The 24521-nt window shown below is 49.0% G+C and overlaps 1 long non-coding RNA gene and 1 pseudogene across 1 annotated transcript; one reads left to right on the plus strand and one right to left on the minus strand.

The window, feature by feature from the left end:
- The first annotated feature begins 1942 nt into the window (after positions 1-1942).
- Positions 1943-7074, plus strand: LOC146401543 (uncharacterized). Its single transcript, XR_014810125.1, has 2 exons — positions 1943-2414; positions 4403-7074. It is a non-coding gene; the product is annotated as an uncharacterized LOC146401543 (long non-coding RNA).
- A 3570-nt stretch (positions 7075-10644) lies between these two features.
- LOC146401544 (uncharacterized) lies at positions 10645-11368 on the minus strand (annotated as a pseudogene).
- Positions 11369-24521: the final 13153 nt, after the last annotated feature.

A 24521-nucleotide genomic window follows, 5' to 3' on the forward strand; every position in this document is an offset into this window, starting at 1 on the left:
CAGCCCTCAGGGCCAGGAGCTGGAAGAGAGAAGAGATACCTCCATCACTCTCCCCAATCTCGGACAGCCCACGGGTCCCCCTTCCCCTGAGAGCCTTGTCACCCGGGACTTGTGCCTCGGTTCTGGCCCAGGACAGCTGGAGCCTCCGGAGATTCTCGACTAGGATCACGGACAGCGCACAGGGAAACATTGGCCTGGAGCATCGCGCTCTCCCGGCGGCTGGTGGAAAGCCGAGGGTAAGAGGGAGCACCATGGTAGTGAGTGTCGGCGAGACCGGGAAGCGGACTGCGGGGAGAAAGGACTAGGGGCCGGAGTCGCGCGGCATGAGGACAGCGGAGAGCAGCCGGCTCTGGGATATTGGATTTCGATCCCCGCTGGGCGCCTCGGCGAGCCCCGGCAGTTGTGCGCGCCGGTAACAAGTGTGCCACTACGAGTGCAACTGGCGTGTGCTGGGGCAGGGGAAGCATTGAAATGTCCCTGAAGAGGCTGGGTGTAAGGAGCCTCACCGTTCACCAAAAAAAAAAAAGACCGCTTAGCACCTTTTAAATGGCGGGGGGAGGGGCGGGGGGGGTGCGGAGGACGGAGAGAAAGGCGTTGGGAAGCCTGGGCTGAAGGATGCGGACGGGGATTAAAGAGGGGATCTCGCCTGGGTCTGGGACCAGCCGAGGCGGGAAGCGCGGGGAGGGCGAGAGCCTGGGCGGGCTTCTCGCCCATTCTCCGCAGAACTTTTCCCCCTCCCGCCTTCCTCGCTCAGCCTCTCTCGGGGCGGTCTCCAGGGACTGTCTCTCACATCCATTCTCCTTTCCTCCTTGATTTATGCTGCAGAGTGGAACGACCTTCCTTGACCTCATTTTCATGACGGCGCGAGCACACCCGGAGCCGGCTGCGCACATTCCTGAGCAGGCGCGCGCCGACACTCACACGCACGCAGCCGAGCCCCGGGCTGCTGGACCCTGCCCATCCCTGAGTCCGCACCAGCTCCGCCACTCTTCCGGGCACCGCCGGGTCTGTGGACCCTCAAAGGATAGATCCTCATTAGCATCTGGCTTTGAATATCATTTGCATTTTATTCATTTCATGTCAAAACGCTCAGAACTCTCTCCCCGGCCCTCGCCTCTCCCCAGAGCTGGAGAGTCGTGGGCCTCCTGCTCGAGTCTCTTCCCGGTGGGCCACGCACTTGCTGGCTGCCCCCACCCGACCCACCCTCGCGTGGCCAGAGCACCAACAAACATCTACAGCCCCGACAAGAGGGGCTAACATCTCCTGAGCTCTGCAAGTTCCAGGCCCTGCGCTTAAATAGGGGTCTATGTGAATGAGCTTATTTAGTCCTTACAATCCAAAGAGCTAAGCACTATATTATATCCATTGACAATGGAGGAAACTGAGTCACAAAGACAGCCTGCTCGAGGTCACGGAGCTAAAAAATGGAGCGGAACTGAAATCCCAGGCGGCCGGACGCCAAAGCCAGAAAGCTTAACCATTTTGCCGCCCAGCCTTGCGCAAGGTCAAAGCTAAGGTAACTGCGACAGGAGAAAGTAAGTTTTCCTACAAGGAAGAAAGTCGTTCTCTGCTCCACCGCGACCCTTCCCCCTACTGGGCCGCGAGGGGACCCGGGCGCATTCCCCGGGAGGGGCTCATAGCGCCCTTCCCTTCGAGCCGTCCCGGGTCCTGACCCCCTTCCCAGCGAGGGCTTGGCCGGGTCCGACCGCCGTGCTTTCGGGGTCGTCTGTCGGCGCTGGCTAGTTAAGAAAAATAAACAACGTTCCAAATGGAGGCGATTCCTTTCAAGCTAAGCCCCGCCGCCTGCCAGAGAAATGCAAACAGCGGGGGACAGCCCGAGTCCGCCCGGGCCCCCGCGCCCGAGCTGCGGGTGGGAGGGCCGGGCCGCGTAACCCGAGCCGCCGCGCCGGCTCCCCGCGCGCTGCCCTCCGCCTGCCCCTTCGCCCCTGACCCCGCCGGCGGCGCGCCCGGCCCGCGCCCGACTTCCCTGGCGCCCCCCACCTGGCTAGGACCCCGACCCGCCATCTTCGGCTGCTCGAACTGCCCCCGCCCCAGTGCGCTAGGCTCCGGCCCCCATCCCGACTTGCCAGCCTGGAAGCCCAAGCCGAGCCCCACGTCCTTGTGGCCACATGGCTCCCGTCACCTACGCTCCCCTGCTGGGGCCGCGCGCCAGGCCTCAATCCTAGGATCATTAAACACCATGAAAAAAATGGACAGGGGTGTCAAAAACTGCCTAACTGTTGCCTAGTGAGTGGAGCAGTGTGGGGAGCTGCTTCCAGGTACGTCCTCTCTCCATCCTGCGGTGCGCGGCGGGAGAAGCTAGGGGCGCCACAGCAGGGTAAGGCCACCCTGGGCCCACGAAGCCGAAGAGGCAGCACATGCTGGGGCGGGGTTCTCAGCCCAAAATGAACCAGGTGAGCATCGCTTCTCTCTCTTAGGGGCCTGGTTCGCCTAGGTCGTCCGCAGCCGGGGAAACCTGCGTCCCGGGCCGCCAGGGGGAGCCCTCGGGCGAGTGAGGCTGACCCCACTCTCCAAACTGCACTTCAAGGATGTGCAGCCCGGGGTGCGGTCCACATAAGACGCGACAACGCCAACCTCATTTTTACTGCTGCGCAAATGACTCTAGGGAGTCGAACCGTGGCTTATGTGCGACAAGGCGTCGCGAACAGTCCCCCGGGGTGAGGCGCGGGGATCTGAGGGAGTCCTGAAACCCCAGCTATATGCCCTCACCAATTCAAAAAGGGGTCTCTGTGCCTCTGGGCCTACGGGCCCGCCCATCACAATGGCCGAAGGATTCACCCGAGATTCATCCCTTTCGGCTACGTGGCCGGCGTCCTTCTGGCCACCATTCGAGGGGGCTGGAGTGTTGGGTAGGTGCCATGGGGCACCCGCTTCCTCCGAATTCTTTCAGCGCAGAGTTGGGGTGCGCCAGGATCGGTGGGAGATACCCGGAGTAAATCTCCTGTCTTCTTCGAGAGAGTCGGGGAACAAGAGGAGACAGGGACCCCCTGGGCTTCGGTCCCCTATAGCCCCTGCTCCTTTTCTCGGGACAAGCGTGTCTGACTGTCGGTCTGTCTTTCGTGCGTCCCTGCGTTTGCTTTGGCGGCTGTATTGGCTGGCTTGGGAGCGGAGCGTTCTCCCGGGGGCCAGGCTCATACACGTGCGCACTCGCGCGCGCAGACGCTCGGCCACATTTCCAAGTCGGGGGCCCACGGTCGCTCGGCGCCACTGCGCCGCGAGCTTGTTGGCCGCGGCGCTCAAACACCTCTCGAGCTCCTGGCGTTTGCTCTCCCTTAGTCTCTTGACCTGAAGTGCAATCGATACTCTCTAACTCTGCTGCGCCACTTTTTTGCCTCCTGCACACATATATACACTATATTAGAGATTTCCTTTTTTTCACTTCCTTGAAGGGGGGAGATGTGCAACAGAAAATTGCTCTGTCTTTAAGGATTTCCCATCTAGGCTTCAAATAAGTATTTTTCTCCCATTATAGTAAGGGGGGGGGGAGTTTGCTTAGACTGTAAGGGGAAAAAAAAACAGGCATGAAAAGTACTACCACCATCTCTCTCCAGCTTCTTAATTCGATTCCTTTCCGCCAGCTAAAACCAAGCAGTTCTGCCAGGAAGAAATCTGTTCCTTTAGGGTGCTTCAAAAAGAGCCACTTTGGAGGAGGGCGATAGATGATAAGTCAGCGCTGCTTGAATTATCACCAGCACTACCACCCCACCCAATCATTGCTCTACCCGGACTCTGCAGTGTAGACCTGACTTTAAAGAGCGCACTAGGGAGAGGATTTGGAAGAAAAAAAACAAAAAACAACCAGCTCCGAGTTCCTGGGGCAGCGTTTGACAGGTCACCCCCTCGCTCTTCTTTCTCCTCCCCCCAGTCCGGTTTTCCTGTTCCACCCCACCCCCGATCCTCGCGTGGGACTCAGAACTGATCCTGGGGCTAAGATGCGGCTGACAGTTAAAATTGCAATGTAGGCCGAGGGGGGGAAAGGGACGGTGTCTCTTTAACGGGTCCTGCAGACAAAGCGTCTCCCCTCGGAGCGAGCCGAGTCGGGCGCAGCCGCGCGCAGACCTGTCAGCGCGTCTCCCGCGCTTGGGAGAGAGTTTGCAAAGTCATAATTATATCTCTTAACCTGTCTTGCTCTCTGCAGAAGAAGGTCCCATTATATTGAAATGAGATTATTAGCCATCAAATACTTTCTTTCTCGGGAGTTTTTTTTTTTTTTTTTAAATTCAAATACCTTAACGACTTGGCAATTGCATTTTGATCAGATTTAGTTGGCGCCCCAGCCCGGCGCGGGAGCCAGGGCGGGAAGGGAGACGGTTGGGGAGGGAAGAGGGGGTGCCAAAAGAGTTTGCAAAGAGAAGCAACCCTTCTTTTATCCTTCTCTTAGGTCTCATCTACCTGCTGGGAACCTCTGGACTTGGGAAGGAGGTGTGAGCTAAGAGAAGTTGGGGCAAGGTAGGGATTCGTCTTCTCTTCCTTTTTGAGGGTCACCTTAAGTCACTGTAAGGAGAATGGAAAGTGAATTTCAGGCGAAGCAGGATGTGGACCGTGGGGGGCAGACCAGGAGGCGGAAGTTTGAGGGCTGCAGAAATAGGAGTGAGTTTGGGGCACCAGGTAAGGATGGAGACTGCAGCTGGTGGTCTCTGGGGCTTAGCTGTTTCCGCTGGAGGTTGGCTCAAGGCTCCCGCCAGGTTCCTAGTGGATGGAATTTCAGTACGTAATAAATGGGATTTTGCTCTATGCCCAAGGTCTGTCTGGTTTTGCTAAGGATTGTGAGCCCCTTGAGGGGGAAGCCCATCTTGTTTCCAGATCCTGGAACCCCTGTCCCTACTGCCATCCTCTCCTTGGACTGAAAGGGGGAGGAGAGGAGGCTTCGAGGTGGAAGATTTTCCAGACTTTAATTGTAAAGCCCCTCACTTTGACTTCCCCTGGTGGGAGGAGCAGCCAGGCTTGTGTTTTCCTTGGCTTCAGCCCAGGCCCAAGGAAAATAAAGGGAGCAAGACAGCTCACCAGTCCAACCTGCACCCCCCTCCGCTCTCATGCGTCACATATAATCCTGGTGGGTCCAATGGAGCATCAAGTTCCACCCATCACCTTCCAGATGAGCAGCTCTCTTTAAGTAAAAGCAAAATGAGGATCTAGAATCCAGAAACTTGGCTCCGAGACCAGACTAGACTCACACCAACTTGGACCAGTCAACCCTTGTCTCTGAGCCTCAGTTTTTCCCTGTGCATAAAGAAAGCTTTGGACTCGAGCTCTATATGATCCCTTTCATCTCTGCATTATTTTCCTATAGAGAAAGTTATTAGTACAGGCATGGTCATCTGGAAGATTCCAGGGAGGCCATATCATCCCATCCCTCTCAGTTCCCTGGTGGCCCAGCAGTTAAGGATCTGGCATTGTCGCTACTGTGGTTTTGTCCTGGCCTAGGAACTTCCACATACCTTGGGTGCTGCCAGGTGGGGAAGAAAAAGCCTCCAAATATGAAAACTTTGGGGAAATTTCTGTACCTACTAAAGCTGAAGCATGATGCAGACCTATGACCCGGCAGTTCCTGAGGCAGGCAGTGCTGCAACAGAAATGCATGCTGTGTTCACCAAGCAACGTGGACTCTGATGTTCACAGTAGCACCCTTCACAATAGCTCCGAATTGGAAATGACTAAATGTCTATTATCCATAAACATCCGTCAACAGTCAACAAACTGTGGTATAGTCACACAGCAGAATTCTCTAGAGAGAAGGGAAAGAACTATTGCTCCATACAACACCACGGATGATTTTCATGCTGCTGGGCAAAAGAAACCAGATGCAGGGGGTTCCCAATGTGGCTTGGCAGGTTAAGAATCCATACCAGTATCCATGAGGATGTGGGTTTGATCCCTGACCTCGCTCAGTGGGTTAAGGATCCAGCATTGCCGTGAGCTGTGGTGTAGGTCGCAGACAAGGCTGGGATCTGGCATTGCTGTGGCTGTGCTGTAGGCCAGCAGCTATAGCTCCGATTCCACCCCTAGCCTGGGAACCTCCATATGCCATACCTGCAGCCCTAAAAAATAAAAAGTACAAAAAGAGGCAAAATGAATCTCTGTTATTAGAAGGCAAGATGGCAGTCAGGCTGAGAGGATGAGTGGAAGGGAGTATGAGGGAGGCTCTGAGCTGATGGTGAGCTGATGCTTGATCTGGTTACATGGTGAGTTCATTGTGGGAAAATTCACTGAAACTTTGTGCATATGTATTTTATTTATTCCTCAAATTGAAAATTTCTTCTCTCCAGTCCTCCGTCTCCTTCACATACTCACATCTTCTAATGCCTCCAAATCCGTCACTATAGTTGTATTTGGCCCTCCTGCCCCCTGCTGGGCAGTGCCTGCCTTCAAAGGGTTTGCAGTCGGGTTTAGATGTATAGGAAACAAGTGAGGAAATGTCCAATGACATAGAGGTGAGTGGTTTTTGCTCGCTGTGAGCCAGACAGCGTGGGTTTGAATCCCAGATCCACCACTTCCCAGCTGTATGACCTTGGACAAGTGACTTCACCTCTCTGGGCCCCAGCGGCTGAAATATGGAGAGGAATACTCATGTATCTCCTCACTCATCTGTTGTGAGGATTCCATCAGATAGTTTTTGCAACAGCCTGGGAGAAGTGCTCCAGAAATGCTAGACGCTGTTCTCAGCTAGTGTGATGGCAGCTCTGGCTCAGGTTGCTCAGAGAAAGGGGGACGAGTATAAGTTGGACAAGGCAGGAAGGGCCTATTGAGAGAGAGATGGTTTGAACTGGGAGAGGCTGATGAAAAGGGGGCTTTAGAAAGATCACCTGGGAGTTTCCGTGGTGGCTCGGTTAACGAATCTGACTAGCATCCATGAGGACGCAGGTTCAATTCCTGGCCCTGGGTTAAGGACCCGGTGTGCCGTGAGCTATGGTGTAGGTGGCAAACACAGCTTGGATCCCGCATTTCTGTGACTATGGCTGTGGCTGTGGCTGGCAGCTACAGCTCTGATTCAACCCTTAGCCTGGGAATCTCCATGTGCCACAGGTGCAGCCCTAAAAAGCAAAAGAAAAGAAAGGAAGGAAGAAAGAAAGAAAGAAAGAAAGAAAGAAAGAAAGAAAGAAAGAAAGAAAGAAAGAAAGAAAGAAAGAAAGAAAGAAAGAAAGAAAGAAAAAGAATGATCAGCTGGGGCAGTGGTTCTCAACAACTCAGTGTGCGTGTGTGTATGTGTGTGTGTGTGTGTGTGTGTGTGTGTGGTGTGTGTGGTGCTCCTTGCATCTAGTGGGTAGAGGTTGGACATGCCGATAAACATCCTTCCATGCACAGGGCCACCCCCACAACAAAGAATCATCTGGTCCAAAATGTCTGTGGTGCCAAGGTTGAGAAACCTTGACCTGGAGGAGAGGATTTGTGGCAAAGGGAAGGCATTTCAGCAGGGAGATGGGTGAGTTCTGATACAAACTGAGAGTGGGCAGCACTGGGGAGTGTCCAGAGGTGCCCTTGTTCCAGTCTTCATCCCTCAGGCTTCAGGTTTCTCATCTACCTCCCTGATTGCAGACCTTGCTGAGGGTTTAGAAGGCTCATCCCGGATCTGGTTTCTTTGCTGCTCTCAGGAGAGACTTTTTTTCTTTTTTCTTTTCTTTTGTCTCACCTGTGGTAGGTGGAAGTTTCCCAGCCAGAGATTGAACCCACACCACATCAGGGACTTGAGCCACAACAGCAATCATGCCAGATCCTTAACCAGCTGAGCCACAGGGGAACTCCAGGAGAGATTTAAATAAAGCTGAGCAGACTCTCAGGAGATTTGAAAGGCGACAAGTATCACATCTCACTGGAACCACAACTGGAGGAACCCCCTAAGGTCTCAGGGGATTGGAGGGGGAGGGAATTGCCCAGCATCATGCAGAGCAGCTGGGAATGCCGAGACTTGACCCTCCTACTCTATTCTTTTTTTGGGGGGGGGGAGTCACCTTTATTTATTTATTTTTAATTACTCAATGAATTTTATTACATTTATAGTTGTACAATGATCATCACAACCCAATTTTATAGCATTTCTATCCCAAACCCCCAGCCCATCCCTTACCCCCCAACCTGTCTCATTTGGAAACCAGAAATTTTTTTCAAAGTCTCTGAGTATCTGTTCTGCAAAGAAGTTCATTGTGTCCTTTTTTTAGATTCCACATGTAAGTGATAGCATAGGATGTTGGTGTCTCACTGTCTGACTAATATCACTTAGCATGATAATTTCTGAGTCCCTCTGTGTTGCTGCAAATGCCGTTCTTTCTTTCCTTATAATGGCTGAGTAATATTCCATTGTGTATATGTATCACATCTTCTTGATCCACTCTTCTGTCCATGGCCATTTAGGTTGTTTCCATGTCTTGGCTATTGTATATAGTGCTGCAATGAATACTGGAGAACATGTATCTTTTCCAGTCCTGGTTATTTCCTCCAGCTCTATTCTTTTTTTTTTTTTTTTTTTTGTTATTTCTTGGGCCGCTCCCGCGGCATATGGAGGTTCCCAGGCTAGGGGTCGATTCGGAGCTGTAGCTGCCGGCCTACGCCAGAGCCACAGCAACGTGGGATCCAAGCCGTGTCTGCAACCTACACCACAGCTCACGGCAACGCCGGATCCTTAACCCACTGAGCAAGGGCAGGGACCGAACCCGCAACCTCATGTTCCTAGTCGGATTCGTTAACCACTGCACCATGATGGGAACTCCCCAGCTCTATTCTTAATGTGCAACAAGGTAGGGGAGAAGAGATTGCAGAAATTGGTTAAATAACCTAGAAGAGGGAGGTATGACGCTTTTTAAAAGTCAAAAGAGAATTATGTGATTCTCTAAGGGACAAGTATAACTCTGAGCTCTACAGCCATGCTTTATAGCCGTAGAGTTCCAGAAAAAGGGAAATAGACATTGATTAATCAAAAATTTTCTTTTCTGAAGCAATTTCTATATACCAGGCACGGTTCTCAACATAAGGAATACAGCCCTGAGCAAGAGAAAAACTTCAGGGAGCATATATATGACGCAGGGAGGTGGGGAGGAGAATGATAAATAAAACAGTATATAGTGTAATGCCAGGCGTTTAATTGAACACCTATTATGGGTTGGGTGTTCTCTATAAATATTCCCAAATTCATGAGAAATTTTAAGACAGACATTCTTTCCCACAATTTAAGATGGAGAAACTGAGTCTCAGAGAAGCTCAGTGACCTCCCCAGAGTAGAATGACTAATAGGTGGAAGATTCAGGATTTGAACTTGGGTGACCAATTCATGATTTAAAAAACAACTTAGTAAAACTTATAGGATACTGCCTTAGTCTGATAAAGACCGTCTATAAACAAAACCTTATGGCAATCATATTTAATGATGAAATAGCGAAAGCTTCCTCCTTTTTTTTTTTTTTTTTTTTTTTTTGCCGTGCCCTCTGGTATGTGGACGTTCCAGAGCCAGGGATAAAACCTGCACCACAGCTGTGACCTGAGCCACAGCATTAACAATGCTGACTCCTTAACTCTCTGCACCACCAGGGAACTCTGAAAGTTTCCTCCTTTAGATCAGTACAAGATACAGATGTCCAGTCACAGCAGTGTTTTGTTCAACACTGCATTAGTGATCCTAGCCAAGACAACGAGACAAGAAAGAGAAATAAAAGACAGGGATTCGAAAGGAGAAAGTCAAAATATTATTATACATAGATGACATGTCATACGTAGAAAATCCAAAAGAATCTACAAACTCCTAGAATTAATATGTGTCCTGAGCCAAGTCACTGAATTTGAGCGATACACTTAGATAAATCTATACCAGCAACAAAACATAGAACATAATATAAAAAGCAATACATTGAGAGAGTAATAGCTAAAGGACATGGATTTCTTTTTTCTTTCTTTTTTTTCCTTTTTGCTTCTTAGGGCCGCACCTGGGGCATATGGAAGTTCCCAGGCTAGGGGTTGAATTGAAGCTGCAGCTGCTGACCTACCCCACAGTCACAGCCACAGCAATGCAGGGTCTAAGCCGTGTCTTTGACCTACACCACAGCTCACGGCAACGCCGGATCCTTAACTCACTTAGTGAGGCCAGGGATCAAACCCGCAACCTCATGGATCCTAGTTGGGTTTGTTAACTGCTGAGCCACAAAGGTAACTCCTCAATAAAATTAAAAAAAAATAATAATCTAAGGGTCACAGTGTCTCCAGTACACAGGGTTAAATGCATCAAGACCTTCCATCAGGAGTTCCCGTCGTGGCTCAGTGGTTAATCCGACAAGGAACCATGAGGTTACAGGTTTGAGCCATGGCCTTGCTCAGTGGGTTAAGGATCTGGTGTTGCCATGAGCTGTGGTGTAGGTCACATATGCAGCTCGAATTCTGAGTTGCCGTGGCTCTGGGTAGGCCGGTGGCTACTGCTCCGATTAGACCCCTAGCCTGGGAACCTCCATATGCCCTAAGAGCGGCCCTAGAAAAGACAAAAAGACAAAAAAAAAAAAAAAAAAAAGACCTTCCATCATAAGATCAAGACCCCTGGAAAACCTGACTGAGTGGAAGGAGAAGGTAAAATATATTCTCAGTTAATACAAATCCTTACCATGTTTTGTGTACATACAAGAGAAAGACCATAATTGAGTAAATATAGTTTTATTTAAACAAGAATGGGAGAGAGGACTGGGGTTTGTCAGCTTCCACAAGTAAGATCATTGGGGATATGACCCCTGGCTGAGGAAACGGCTCCCTCCAGATGGGAGGTAGGTTTGCAAGGGCTTCTCTGACCAGGACTTGGCCAGTGGGTTAAGAAATCCCTGAGGCCACACGCCCATGGGTACCAGCCTGCGTAGTGGCGTGGCATTGCAGCAAACTCTTGACCTGTCCCAAGAGAGCAGCTGGGACTTGGCCTTGGCCTTGGGCTTTGGAGAACTCTGGGAGAGTTGAGACTTGAACGAGGCAGTCACTGGAGAAGACAGCTGCTTCCTTCCAGATGACAAGCTGGGGAGCACCCGAGAGGCTGGGCGGGGGGCCGGAGCAGGGCGAGGGTGCAACATTGCCTTAGTCCTCAGACTGCACCCACAGAGGCAGGGCTTAGAGTCGTGGGGTACAGAGAGTCCTGCCAAGTGAGAGGGCAGAGCTCCCAGGCTGCCTTCTGCCTCCCATCTTGACTCCTTGGGGTGCCAGGCTTTCCTAAGAAGGGGGAATTTCAGGTCAGTTGAGAAGTCTCAGAAGAAAGTGTTCGTTGGTTGGTTTGTTAGTTTAAATGCAAGGGCAGTGCCTCCCTGCCTCAAAACAATACTCACTCTGCATCTTTCCGAAGAACATTCTCTTCCTCCAGGAATGATGACTTAGCTTCTACAACAGGGTGTCTCTTCATTCTGTCTGGAAAGAGAGAGATCGAGAGCGGGCAGGGGCATAGCTGATGGCTGGGAAGAGCAGGGGGCCAGAGGGGGCCCTCCTCCCTTCCGGCGGAGGGGGAGGGAGGACCACAGACCAGGAGAAGAAGTGAAATGCCTTCAGGCTCGAGGATTATTAGGACACCCCCAAACCCTCTCTCCCAACATGCACCTCTTGTGAAGGAGTCCCCTGGCCTGGAACTGAAAAGCGAGAGGGCAAAGGGAGGAAAGACGTAATGGAGAGAGAATGAGGAATTCTCTTTTTCCCACCACGGAGGTGTCTTTTCGAGTCCCTGGAAGTCTGCTTGGTACGCATCACTAGGACCCTGACCCTACTATGATGTCACAGAAGCGTTGCCGCTCTGAAGAGCAGTGGACCCCGGGTTCTCCCTGGAGCCCGGGAGGTCCTGCCCCTTCCCCTGGTGGAACACGAGGAGCATCCATGCCGGAAACACGTCAGGCTCTTTTTTCACACTCATTACCCTGTGCCCCACCCCACGGGGCCTGACATGATGGATGTGCCGCTCTTCCTGATCTCCTGGGGCTTGCAGTCTAGCTGGGTCACACAGGACACCGTGGAAACCTCCCGTCTATGCGCCGAATGGAGGGTGTTGACCTCAAGAGCTCATAGGGTCCATGTCTGCAAGGCTGGGGAGTCCAGGAAGCTCCCTGTGGGAGGAGAAGGGGTGGAGCTGGGCTTAAAGATGGAGGAGATGTGGGTGGAGGAGCCCAGAACAGGCACCTGGGACAGAGGCAAAGCAGGGCGAGGAGCCGAGGGGCCAGCTTGGCTGGGGCAGTGGATACACATGTGTGGGAACTAGGCGGTGAGAGGGGCTGGAAGAGCCGTGGGAAATCCTGGTGGGGAGGGTGGGTGGTGCCAAGGTGAGGATGTGGGGCTTGCTGAGGGTGACGGCAAACCCGTGAGAGATGAGGTGAGCTGAAGGCAGGGTCCCCGCAGGAAACAGATGGGACATTCAAGTTTGGAGAATTGAAGGAGCGCTTGATAGAGGATGTATTAGAATTGAAGGAGCGTTTGATAAAGGGTGTGTTCGCTTACTAGGGCTTCTGTTACAAATTGCCACAAACCGGATGCTTCCATCTTGTTCTATTACAAGTGACTGGATATACGTCTCTGTGCTATACAGTTGGACTTCTTCGCTTATCCCTTCTAAATGCAATAGTTTGCATCTACTAACCCCAAACTCCCCATCCATCCCTCTCCCTCCTCCTCCCCCTTGACAACCACAGGTCTGCTCTCCAGGTCTGTGAGTCTGTTTCTGTTCTGTAGATAGATTCATTTGTGCCATATTTTAGATTCCACATATGAGTGATATCATGTGGTATTTGTTTTTCTCTTTCTGACTTACTTCACTTCATATGAGAAGCTCTAGTTCCATCCAGGCTGCTGCAACTGGCATTATTTCGTTCTTTTTTATGGCTGAGTAGTATTCTACAGTGTATATGCACCACATCTGGCTATCATTAATAAATCTACAAATAACAAATTCTAGGGAGGGTGTTGAGAAAAGGGAACCCTCTACACTATTGGTAGGAATGTAAATTGGTACAACCACTGTGGAAAATAGCATGGAGATTCCTTGGAAAACTAAATATAGAACTACCATATGATCCAGAAATCCCACCCCTGGGCATATATCTGGAAAAACTTTCATTCAAAAAGATACATGCACCTCTATGTTCATTGCAGCACTATTCACAATAGCCAAGACATGAAACAACCTAAATGTCCAGCAACAGATGCATGGATTTAGAATGACCTCATCTTGGAGTTCCCGTCGTGGCGCAGTGGTTAGCGAATCCGACTAGGAACATGAGGTTGCGGGTTCGGTCCCTGTCCTTGCTCAGTGGGTTAAGGATCCGGCGTTGCCGTGAGCTGTGGTGTAGATTGCAGACGCGGCTTGGATCCCGCGTTGCCGTGGCTCTGGCGTAGGCTGGTAGCTACAGCTCCGATTAGACCCCTAGCCTGGGAACCTCCATATGCCGCAGGAGCGGCCCAAGAAATAGCAAAAAAAAAAAAAAAAAAAAATAGAATTACCTCATCTTAACTTGATTAAATCTTTAAAAACCTGGAGTTCCCATCATCGCTTAGTGGTTAATGAACCCAATTAGCATGCATGAGGACACAGGTTCGATCCCTGGCCTTGCTCAGTGGGTTAAGGATCCAGCATTGCCATGAGCTGTGGTGTAGGTCACAGACATGGCTCGGATCCTGTGTTGCTGTGGCTGTGGTGTAGGCCAGCAGCTACAGCTCTGATTCAACCCCTAGCCTGGGAACCTCCATATGCCGCAGGTGCGGCCCTAAAAAGACAAGAGACAAAAATAAATAAATAGATAAAAATTTAAAAAAGAAGTATTGAGACCAGTCCAGGGATTTCCCCCCCCCCCCATCCCCACAATTAGCCAGTCACACATCCCTAGCCCTGCAGGAGACCTGATGTCTGTTCCGGAGTTAGGGAGTTAGGACATAAGTGAAGCGGGAAGGTTGCAGAATGGCACCATCGGAAGGGCCGTGAAAACCAAAGCAGAGTCTGCCTGGCAAAGAGCTCCCTGGACCCTTCCCCACCCAGCTCTGGACACCAGTGTTTGGCTTCCACACAGGGAGAAGCCTTCTCCAGTAAACCAAATGACCCTGCAGAAAAGACAGACAAACAGTGGATTTGTAACTCCTAATCAAAAGAGCCCCCTGGCCACCTTATCAAGACATACTGGGCCACAAGCCCGCCTGTGCACTTCTAATCAGAAACATCCAAGATTAGGGAGTTCCCACTATGGCACAGTGGGTTAAGGATCTGGTGTTATCTCTGGGGTGACTCGGGTTCAATCCCCCAGCCTGGCGTGGTGGGTTAAGGATCTGGCGTTGCTGCAGCTGTGGCCTAGGTTGCAGCTGAGGCTTGGATTGAATACCTGACCCTGGAAAGTGCAGCTATAAAAAAATAAAAAAGGAAAAGAAACATCCAAGATTAATCAAGGAATTGAGAAAAGACTCAAACATTAAAAGAAAATAAGGTGATGAAAAGAATTCATAAAGAAATGAGTGGAAATGAATCTGACTAGCATCCATGAGGACATAAGTTCGATCCCTGGCCTTGCTCAATGGGTTAATCCAGCGTTGCTGTGGTTGTAGGCCAGCGACTACAGCTCTGATTCAACCCCTAGCCTAGGAACCTCCATATGCCACAGGTGCGATCCTAAAATGACAAAAAAGAAAGAAAGAAAGAAATGAGGGAACTGGAGTTCCCTGGTAGCGCAGCAGTTAAGGACCCTACATTAGCTCCATGAGGATGCTGGTTTGATCCCTGGCCTCAGTGGTTAAGGATCCGGTGTTGCCACAAGCTGAGGCATAGGTTGCAGCTGCAGCTCAGATCCGGTGTTGCTAGTGGCTGTGGCGTAGGCTGGCAGCTGCAGCTCCAGTTTGACCCTTAGCCTGGGAACTTCCATGTGCCACAGGTGTAGTGGTGAAAAAAAAAAACCTAAAACAAAAAAAGAGGGAGTTGTAGAAAGCAGAACACTTGAAATTATAATTTGTAGCCTCAGAAAGACAATAGAAGATATTATATGCATGAAATGAAAACAGAATAGATTATTATTATTATTGTTTTTGTCTTTTTGCCTTTTCTAGGGCCACACCATGACACATGGAGGTTCCCAGGCTAGGGGTCTAATGGGAGCTGTAGCTGCCAAGCCTACACCAGAGCCACAGCAACGCGGAATCTGAGCCGCATCTGCGACCTACACCACAGCTCAGGGCAACGCCGGATCCTTAACCCACTGAGCAAGGCCAGGGATCAAACCCACAACCTCATGGTTCTTAGTCGGATTCGTTAACCACTGCTCCACGATGGAAGCTCTGGAGAATAGATTATTTTTAAAAAAATAAAAAAGGAAGTTCCCGCCGTGGTGCAGTGAAAACAAATCTGACTAGGAACCATGAGATTGCAGGTTCGATCCCTGGCCTTGCTCAGTGGGTTAAGGATCCTGCATTGCTGTGACTGTGTTGTAGGCCGGCAGCTGTAACTCTGATTGGACCCCTAGCCTGGGAACCTCCATACGCCACGGGTATGGCCATAAAGAGCAAAAAAATAAAAATAAAGAAATAAAAAAGAACAGAAAACAAATTTAAAATGGTAGCCAAAATGTAAAAGTTGGTAGTAAGGTTGATGATGAAGTCAATGAAGTCCTGAAAGTAGAACAAAAAGATGAAGTAAGGGATAATAATAGAATAAATCAGAAAATTAAAGGATTAGTTCAGAGGATCAAGCTGACTATTAGGGAGTTCCCGTCGTGGCGCAGTTGTTATCGAATCTGACTAGTATCCATGAGGCCAAGGGTTCGATCCCTGGCCTCAGTGGGTTAAAAATCCGGCATTGCCGTGAGCTGTGGTGTAGGTGGCAGATGCAGCTCGGATCCTGCATTGCTGTGGCTGTAGTGTAGGCCAGCAGCTGCAGCTTCAATTCAACCCCTAGCCTGAGAACCTCCATATGCTTCGGGTGCGGCCCTAGGAAGCAAAAAACAAACAAACAAACAAAAACACCCGACTATTAGGAGAAATATAATGAAAGAACTGAAAGGAAAAGGAGGAGTGTCCTGGTGGCCTAAAGGATCTGTCGTTGTTACTACTGTGGCACAGGTTTGATTCCTGGTCTGGGAACTTCCACACGCTACTGTGCAGCCAAAAAGAAAAAAAAAAAAGAAAAAGGAGGAGGAAATTGGAGCCGACTGTATTTTCTAAAGGTGACTGCACTGCGATATCTCCTATCCTACATACTTTTCTAGAACCTTGCCATGCACCCATCAAGGGGTGATGTCTAACTCTCTTACCCTTGAATCTTGAAAGGTTTTTGTGACTATATTTAATAATATAGTGTGGTGAAGGGCAGACTAATAATATAGTAGGGTGAATTCTAGAAAAAATTCTGGAGAGTTGCCCTGTTGCCCTGGCCACCATGTAAGCTATCTGACTGCCCCAAGGCCACCATGCCACAAGGAAACCCAAGCTAGGACAAGTGGAAAGACCACACAGATGCCCTGAGAAGAGAGCAAGATGCCAAATAAGGCTCCCACTGTTGTGGCTTCAGCCACCATCTAACTACAATCTAATGAGCAAGAGGAGCCCAGCTGAGCTTTTCTCTGATCCACCTGAGGTTATAAAATGATTGTTGCAGCTTTAGGTCATTGAGTTTTGGAGATGATTTGTTTCATGGCAATAGCTGACCAGAACATTGCCTAAGAGATAAAGCTTTTTCCAGATTGAAAGATCTGAGTTGCCAGATTTAAAAAGACCCAACAAGGGAGTTCCCTGGTGGTTCAGCAGGTTAGGGATCTGGCTTTGTCATTGCTGTGGCAAGCGTTCAGTCTCCGGCTCAAGAACTTCCATTTGCCAGGAGCATGGCCCCCCCAAAAAAAATTTTTTTAATAAAAAAATAGACTCATCAAAGGCCTGTAAATTTTTTTTTTTAGCTGCACATGTGGCATATGGAAGTTTCTGGGCTAGGGGTCTAATCATAGCTATAGCTGCCAGCCTATACCACAGCCACAGCCACCCAGGATCTGAGCCATGTCTGCGATCTATGCCACAACTTCCAGATCCTTAACCCACTGAATGAGGCGGGGAATCGAACCTGCATCCTCATGGATACTAGTCAGATTCTTAACCTGCTGAGCCACAACGGGAGCTCCTCAGGCCTGGCATGATTAATGGAGCCACTCTAGGGCACAATATGTGAAATTTCAGAACAAAAAGATGAAGTAAAAAAATGTTTTTAAATTGGAGTGAGGGTTCCCTATAGCAGAGAAATGACTCAGGGGAACAAATGTGGGTTTGGCACTGAAGTGCTCAAAAGTGACAACAAAAGCAACAAATCAATGCACCAATTTCTTTGCTTGAGGTAGGATGTGTTCTGGCAACAACAACCCCCAAGTTAACATAACCAAAGTTTATCTTTTGCTCATATAATAGCCCCGGATGGATGTTCAGGGAATAGGCAGGCTCTCTTCCATGGGACCCAGGCTCCTTCGACACTGTGGCTCAGCCTACCACAGGCTCCTCCCCAGACTTGTGGGTGCCCTAGTCCCCTTTGGCTAACTGGTGAAGGCTGTGGACCCCTTCGCAGAATATTTTTAAATCTATAAAACTCATAGTAGTAAAGAGTAAACCAATTACATGGACCTATAGCTCTGAAAATATAAGATGGCAATCTGTGATGGAGTGATTAGTACATGTGTTCTTCTATTTATTCAGTGGCTAAAGAAACAAAACAATACAGTGAAAGTATAGGTGATTTAAAGTTGCCCTTTTTTTTAAAAAAAAACTTTTTAGGGCTGCATCTGCGGCATATGGAGGTTCCCAGGCTAAGGGTCGAATCAGAGTTGCAGCTGCCAGCCTACGCCAAAGCCACAGCAACTCAGAATCTGAGCCATGTCTGTGACCTACACCACAGCTCACAGGAACACCGGATCCTTAACCCACTGAGCCAGGCCAGGGATCAAACCCACAACCTCGTGGTTCATAACCTGCTAAGCCACAAAGGGAACTCCAAGTTGATTTCATTTTTTAAAGACATATCTATGGGAAGGCAGACAACATTTGTGGTCTGCATACCTCTCAATATTGAGGAAAGTTAGAAATTCTTATTTAAATCATCCAGTTTTCAAACATTAAAAAAAGCACAATGAAAACTACTCACCTACCTTCACATATAAACTGACCAACAATTGCAGACAGGGGCCACTGGAAAGCAGCCCAGATCTCTGTTTTACCAGTGAACACGTGTGACTTCGCCATTGGGTGGCTGCATGCCTCCTCTGCTCAGTGCTGGCCAGTTGTGTTACACGGCTGTCTGTCAGCCGGAGGGCTGCAATTATGTGCAATCTAGTGGCAGGTCTAATAAGTGCCGTAATTTCCAAGTAGTGATGAATGTAATGATATTTTGAGACATCTGCAACAGCTGGAATGTGATACGAAAATATCTGTGATTTCTACTGGTGACAAAATCACAGGTACTGATGTAGCTTATCATCTAGCTTTGTCATAGAAAGAAATAATAAATTTTCAGTTCAAGGTAAGGGAAAATAGAGACTTTTCCCGTCCTGACTTTTGGATCCATGGATCCCCCTGACCTTTGGAACCATGCACTCTCCCGGACCTTTGGATCCTGGACCCCCCTGACCTTTGCATCCATGGAACCTCCTGATCTTTGGGTCCATGACCCTCCTGACCTTTGGGATCATGGGCCCCCCTGACCTTTGAGTCCATGGAACCTCCTGACCTTTGGGTCCATGGACCCCAGGTTAGGATAGTGGCTCTGGAGCCCTCTTGCCCTATCTACAGCCAGTCAGTAGACAGGGAAACCCATGGGAGGCTGCACTGGAGAATCTACAGGGGTCAAGCCTGAAATTGGCACATGTCATTTTCATTCACGTTCCATTAGAGAGATTGTAGCCACGTGGCTACACCTCCCAACAGGGAGACTGGGAGATATAACCACTTCTGTGTGCCCAGGAAGAAGAGAGAACAGATTTGGGGGCCCAGCTAGCAGTCTCTCCTAAAGTCAGCGACATGGGTGGCCTTCTGGGCCACTCAGAGCACACTTGGTTCCTTTCCCAGGGAGTCAAAGCAAAGCCCCCTCCAGCCTCTGCTTTCTGCTTATGGCCAGGGGCTCTGGGTGATGTGCAGTCTTTTCTAACAAGTTGGCATTTCTCTTGCTCCAAAGACTTAGGAACTGGGCCCCACCCCCCAACCCTATGCACACCCCCAATATGTAGGATAACTGCGGATACGATTGAGCAACACACAGTCTCTGGTCCCTAATAATGGGGGAACCTGCTGGGACTCCCAGCCTCGACAGTGGAGGTGATGACTTCATATGAGCCTGTACCTTCTCTTTTGGAGGCACTGCCCGTTGTTTTCGTAGCCCTGATCTGCCTTCTGGGACATTTTCCATTATCTTCCATACCTCAAGTGGGTATTGAGAGGATTCCCTTTTTCGGGGTCCCGCTGCTTTCCCAGTCCAGTTGTTGCTCATGGAAGCTTGGGAGTCCAAGTGTTGCTTTAAAGATTGTTTTAGGAGTTCCCGTAGTGGCGTAGTGGTTAACGAATCCGACTAGGAACCATGAGGTTGCGGGTTCGGTCCTTGCCCTTGCTCAGTGGGTTAACGATCCGGCGTTGCCGTGAGCTGTGGTGTAGGTTGCAGACGCGGCTCGGATCCTGCGTTGCTGTGGCTCTGGCGTAGGCCGGCGGCTGCAGCTCCGATTCGACCCCTAGCCTGGGAACCTCCATATGCCGCAGGAGCGGCCCAAAGAAATAGCAAAAAGACAAAAAAAAAAAAAAAAAAAAAAGATTGTTTTAAGGCCATGTTTGTGGTTTCCTTGGGAATTTAATTTCTTCCTTCAAATAGATTTCTGATCTACTTGCTTCCCATTGGTTACATGCACCAGTAACCACATCCAAAGTTTCCTACACATGGTTCTTAAATCTATTTGATTGTTTTTTTCTGCTTCTTTGTCCTTATGCCAATTTCTAGCTGTCAAATTAATATCATCTACTGTAAAGCCATCTGTAGGAAGAGGCTTATAAGAGAGACGATATCCTTAACTGTATCCTGCTGCAGGGATGAGTCCCTTTGTTTAACCGAGATGACTTCATGGTCTTAGCGACTCAAAGACTTATTTAGTCTTATCAATTCCTTTGTGAGGTCCAGAAACTGTTTCTTCAACCTTTAATCTCTTCTTGCTTTCCTGAGCTCATCTTTTCCTGATGTGAAGTAACTGACAGCAAAGCCTGCCTTTTTCTAACTACTGTTATGTACAGTCTCTGTAGGCTATTAAATTATCTCTGGGATCAGTTTTATCAAATGCGTTTGTCCTAGCATAACAGGTATCTCCCACTTTCCATCCTGATATATTTGTTTCTCTACCGTATAACCCTAGACAATGCCACTATTTTCATTTTTAGGGTGGCCTAGAATCAATTTCTGTACTAATTAGAGTAGGTTAGACTACAAAAACAAATAGATCCTGAAATTTCACTGGCTTAATAGGGATTTATTTTTAACACAATAGATGTTTATTTTTAGCTCGCATCACAAACCTGGGTGGGTGGTGCTGGGCAGCACCTTTCTCTAAGTGGTCATTCGGGAAATAATATTCTTTTCATCCCATGGTTTTGCAGACCTAGAATTTCATTTTCATCTCCTCCATCCATCTTGCCAGAAGGGGGAAAAGCACGAAGAGGCATATGCATAGAGGGTTTGAAGGAGCCAGGTCTGGAATTTTAATTTCCATGAAAGGGAAATTAATCTCACGATTAAAGTTCATTGCAAAGGAGGCTGGAAAATGCATTCTATGTGCCCAAGATTTTGGTGGATAGCTAGTAGTCTATGCCATGATTATTTGCAACCTAGGCTTCTATAGCCCACCGATTTTTTTTTTTGGGGGGGGGCCTTTTTGTATTTTTAGAGCCGCACCCGAGGCATATGGAAGTTCCCAGGCTAAGGGTTGAATTGGAGCTGCAGCTGCAGGCCTACACCACAGCCACAGCAACATGGGAGCCAAGCCGCATCAGAGAACTACACCACAGTTCAGGGTCCTTAACCCACTGAGCAAGGCCAGAGATCAAACCCGAGTCCTCATGGATGCTAGTTGGGTTCGTTAACCACTGAGCCATGACAGGAAGTCCTATACCCCACCAATTTAAACCAGTCATGTATGTGGATGGCAAAAAGATGTTTTTAGACACTCAAAATCTCAAAAATACATCTTCCAAAGACCTTGTCTCAGAAAGCTACTGGAGGATGTGTTCCACCAAATAGAGAAATTAAACCAAAAAAGAATAAGCAACCCAGAAAACAGAGAACAATTGTATCGATCTAGAAAAACTTCCGTCTCTATTAGAGCAGATGTTTGGGGGGCTCCAGGAGATCGCCAAGAAAAAGAAGAATGGAGCTGATATGCTACAGTGTGACAGAGTAGGAACAAGTAATGAGGGAAATTTTATACAAAATTGTTGAAAATTGAGATGTAATTAGTAGGATTTGGAGAAGGTTTTTTTTTTTTGGCTTTTTAGGGCCACACCCGCAGCATATGAAGGTTCCCAGGCTAGGGGTCTAATTGGAGCTGTAGCTGCTGGCCTGCACCACAGCCACAGCAACGCCAGATCCAAGCTGCATCTGCAACCTACACCACAGCTCACGGCAATGCTGGATCTTTAACCCACTGAGTGAGGCCAGGGATCGAACCTGCAACCTCATGATTCCTAGTTGGATTCGCTTCCACTATGCCAGGACGGGAACTCCTGGAGAGGGAGTGTAAGTGAGCTAAACTCATGTGTTAGTCAGGATGGATGAAATTATTCTGTAGCAACAAACCCCAAATCTAAAGGGCATAACAGGAAATTCCTGTTGTGGCTCAGCATAATGAGCCCAACTGGTATTGATGGGATTATGGGTTGGACCCCTGGCTTCACTCAGCAGGTCAAGGATCCAACATTGCCATGAGCTGCAATGTAGGTCACAGATGAGGCTTGGATCCTGTGTTGCTGTGGCCGTGGTGTAGGCTGGCAGCTGCAGCTCCAATACAACCCCTAGCCTGGGAACTTCCATATGCCTTGGGTGCGGCCCTAATAAGCTAAAAGGGGTGGGGGGCGGATAGCATAATAGAGGTTTGTCTTCCTCACATGCTTCTCCTCACATGGGTTGTCAAGGGGTCATACGGGGAATTAGTCAGTGGCTCTAGCAATGAGTAGCTACTGGAACACATGACACCCTGTCTCATGGCAGGGCAGAGACACGAGGGAAGCGGCTTAGAGTTCCTCCTGTCTCAGAAATGATACCCAGCACTTCCTCTTACAGCCTCATTGGCCAGAAACAGTCACATGTCCCTTTCTAACCGGAAGGAGACTCAGATGGGGTCTTCCTCGGGCTCTGAAGGGAAGGAGGACTGGAGACGTTCACCCGCGGACGTTCACAAAACAATCTAAAATGAATGAGTCAAGAGACAGCCTCATAGGCATACTGCTTTTAAATATGGAAGCAAATACCAGAACATGTGGCAAATCAAAAAGAAAATGTGAAAAAAAAAATATGGGCATGGTGCATAACCATGTAACCAGCCCAGGGAGGGAAGCAGAGCGGGGGCACAGGAGGCTGCTGGGCTGTGGGTGAGCTTTTTAGCATTGTTTCACTTGTTTAACCAGCTGCATGTATTTGCTTTGATTCAACTATATATAATTTCTTGTTTGAAGTTGCTTGAACAATAAAGAGGGGAGCCGGGGAGCCTGTCACAAATGTACCCTGGGGAATCCTCTCTGGAATCACAACTGAGGTCAATATTAAACAAGTGGTCAGCAGTTTGCAGAATCTGCATCCTCCCCAATTGCTCCAAGGCGCCTGACGAGCCTTGGTGAAAGACCTTCTCCCGGGAAACGAATTTGCTTCCAGAACCCAAGTGCTGTCGCATAGCTCTTAGCCCTTCTCAGCCTGAAGCTCCCTCTTACCAAAGTTTACCTTCCACTCCTCGACCCAAAGAGTCCTCTCCTTGTGAAGATGAATGCAAAATACAAGTGGAAAGCTCTCATTCTCAATCTTATTAACAAAACCTCATCGGTCCAAGGCTCTTCAGCTCGCCCTGACACTTTCTTCTTAACTTGCTTTTTGAAAACTTTAAGTTAGGGATTCAACCCATGAAAAGTTTCTATTTCCCCCCTTTTGTCCTTGTCCCATGCTCTTCTCACCACCTTTATCGGTGTTCTGTTCACACTAGACCCTCCCTGGGGACTCCCGAAGCCTGTCCCTTGGATGGCTCCTCTTTTGCTCCACACAATGGCCAGAGAGAAAGCCAATGGAGTGCATTTGATCATGGTAGCCTTCATAACTCCCCTTTGTCTTTGCAAAATATTCTGGCCCTTTCCAATCGGTCCCCACCCCCCTTTCTACTCTCACCCATCCCTGCCCCCACGTTCAGGTGCTCCAGCCACACCCCTTCTACCTGCTGATCCCAGGAATCTTGGGTCCTGCCAGGCATCCTTCCTGGAATGCCCTTCCCCTGCTGGGTGTGCCTCCCCCAGTTTCCTGGCAGTGATGGAGGAAGGAAAAGGGATTCATTAGAATGGCTGGTATGGGAGTTCCCTGGTGGTTCTGTGGGTTAAGGATCTGGCATTGTCACTGCTGTGGCTTGGGTCAGTGCTATGGTGTTCGTTCCATTCCTGGTCCCAGAACTTCCACTTGCAGAAGGCACAGCCCCCACCCCGAAAGAATGAGTGGTGTGAGTTCAACACCCACTTAGTAATTCTAACATTGGAAAGTCACTCATCTTCTCAGATACTCGGTTTTCTCTGGATTATCTTTAACATCTCCTTCAGATCGAATTCTAGCCACCTCCCCTCCCTTGCAATTAACTGAATTGCAATTTCGTTTTATTTATTTATTTATTTTTTTCTTTTCCCCGCCAAACCCTCAGCATGTGGAAGTTCCCAGGCCAGGGATGGAACCTGCACCAGAGCAGTGATCCAAGCCGCTGCAGTGACAATGCCAGATCCTTAACCCGCTGCACCACAAGAGAAGGCCACGCTTTAGTTTTTAAAAGCACAAACTCTGGAACTAGAGATAAGTCCCAGCTCTACCACTTACTAGCTGTGCAAACTTGAGCAAGTCCCTAAACCTCTGTGCTTTATTTTCTCACTGTTTAGTGGGAGAGAGTAATAGTAACAGTCTCATAGGGTTGTTGTGCCAATTAAATGATACATGTGTTACACATATTCATCAGTTGTGACACAGGTGAAGCGCTCTGTAACAGCTCTAATAAGCTCTCAATTATTATTAGCCATCTCCTGCACCAAACAGAGCGATTGGAGGAATACGGCCACACCCCCTTTCTAAATCCCCAACACCGAGGATTTTGCCCAGCATGTGTAAAAATCTCAATAACTTTTTTTCCCCAATGAAAGAGAGAGAGCATTGGGATAAACCATCATCGCATCATTTGAGTTAGGTTTTCAGGGCTTTGCCTAATCTCCTCAAACTGTCTTCCCTTTCAGAAAATCTATGAATTAAAGAGATTTTTTTTTTTTTAAATCCCTAGGGAGTTCCCATTGTGTTGCATCAGAAATGAATCTGACTAGTA

This window comes from Sus scrofa, chromosome 7 (genome assembly GCF_054392235.1).
Source record: "Sus scrofa isolate SSC_HxYL_T2T_F1_AM1 chromosome 7, Sscrofa_HxYL_maternal_Yorkshire_Landrace_v2.0, whole genome shotgun sequence".
Lineage (NCBI taxonomy): Eukaryota > Metazoa > Chordata > Mammalia > Artiodactyla > Suidae > Sus > Sus scrofa.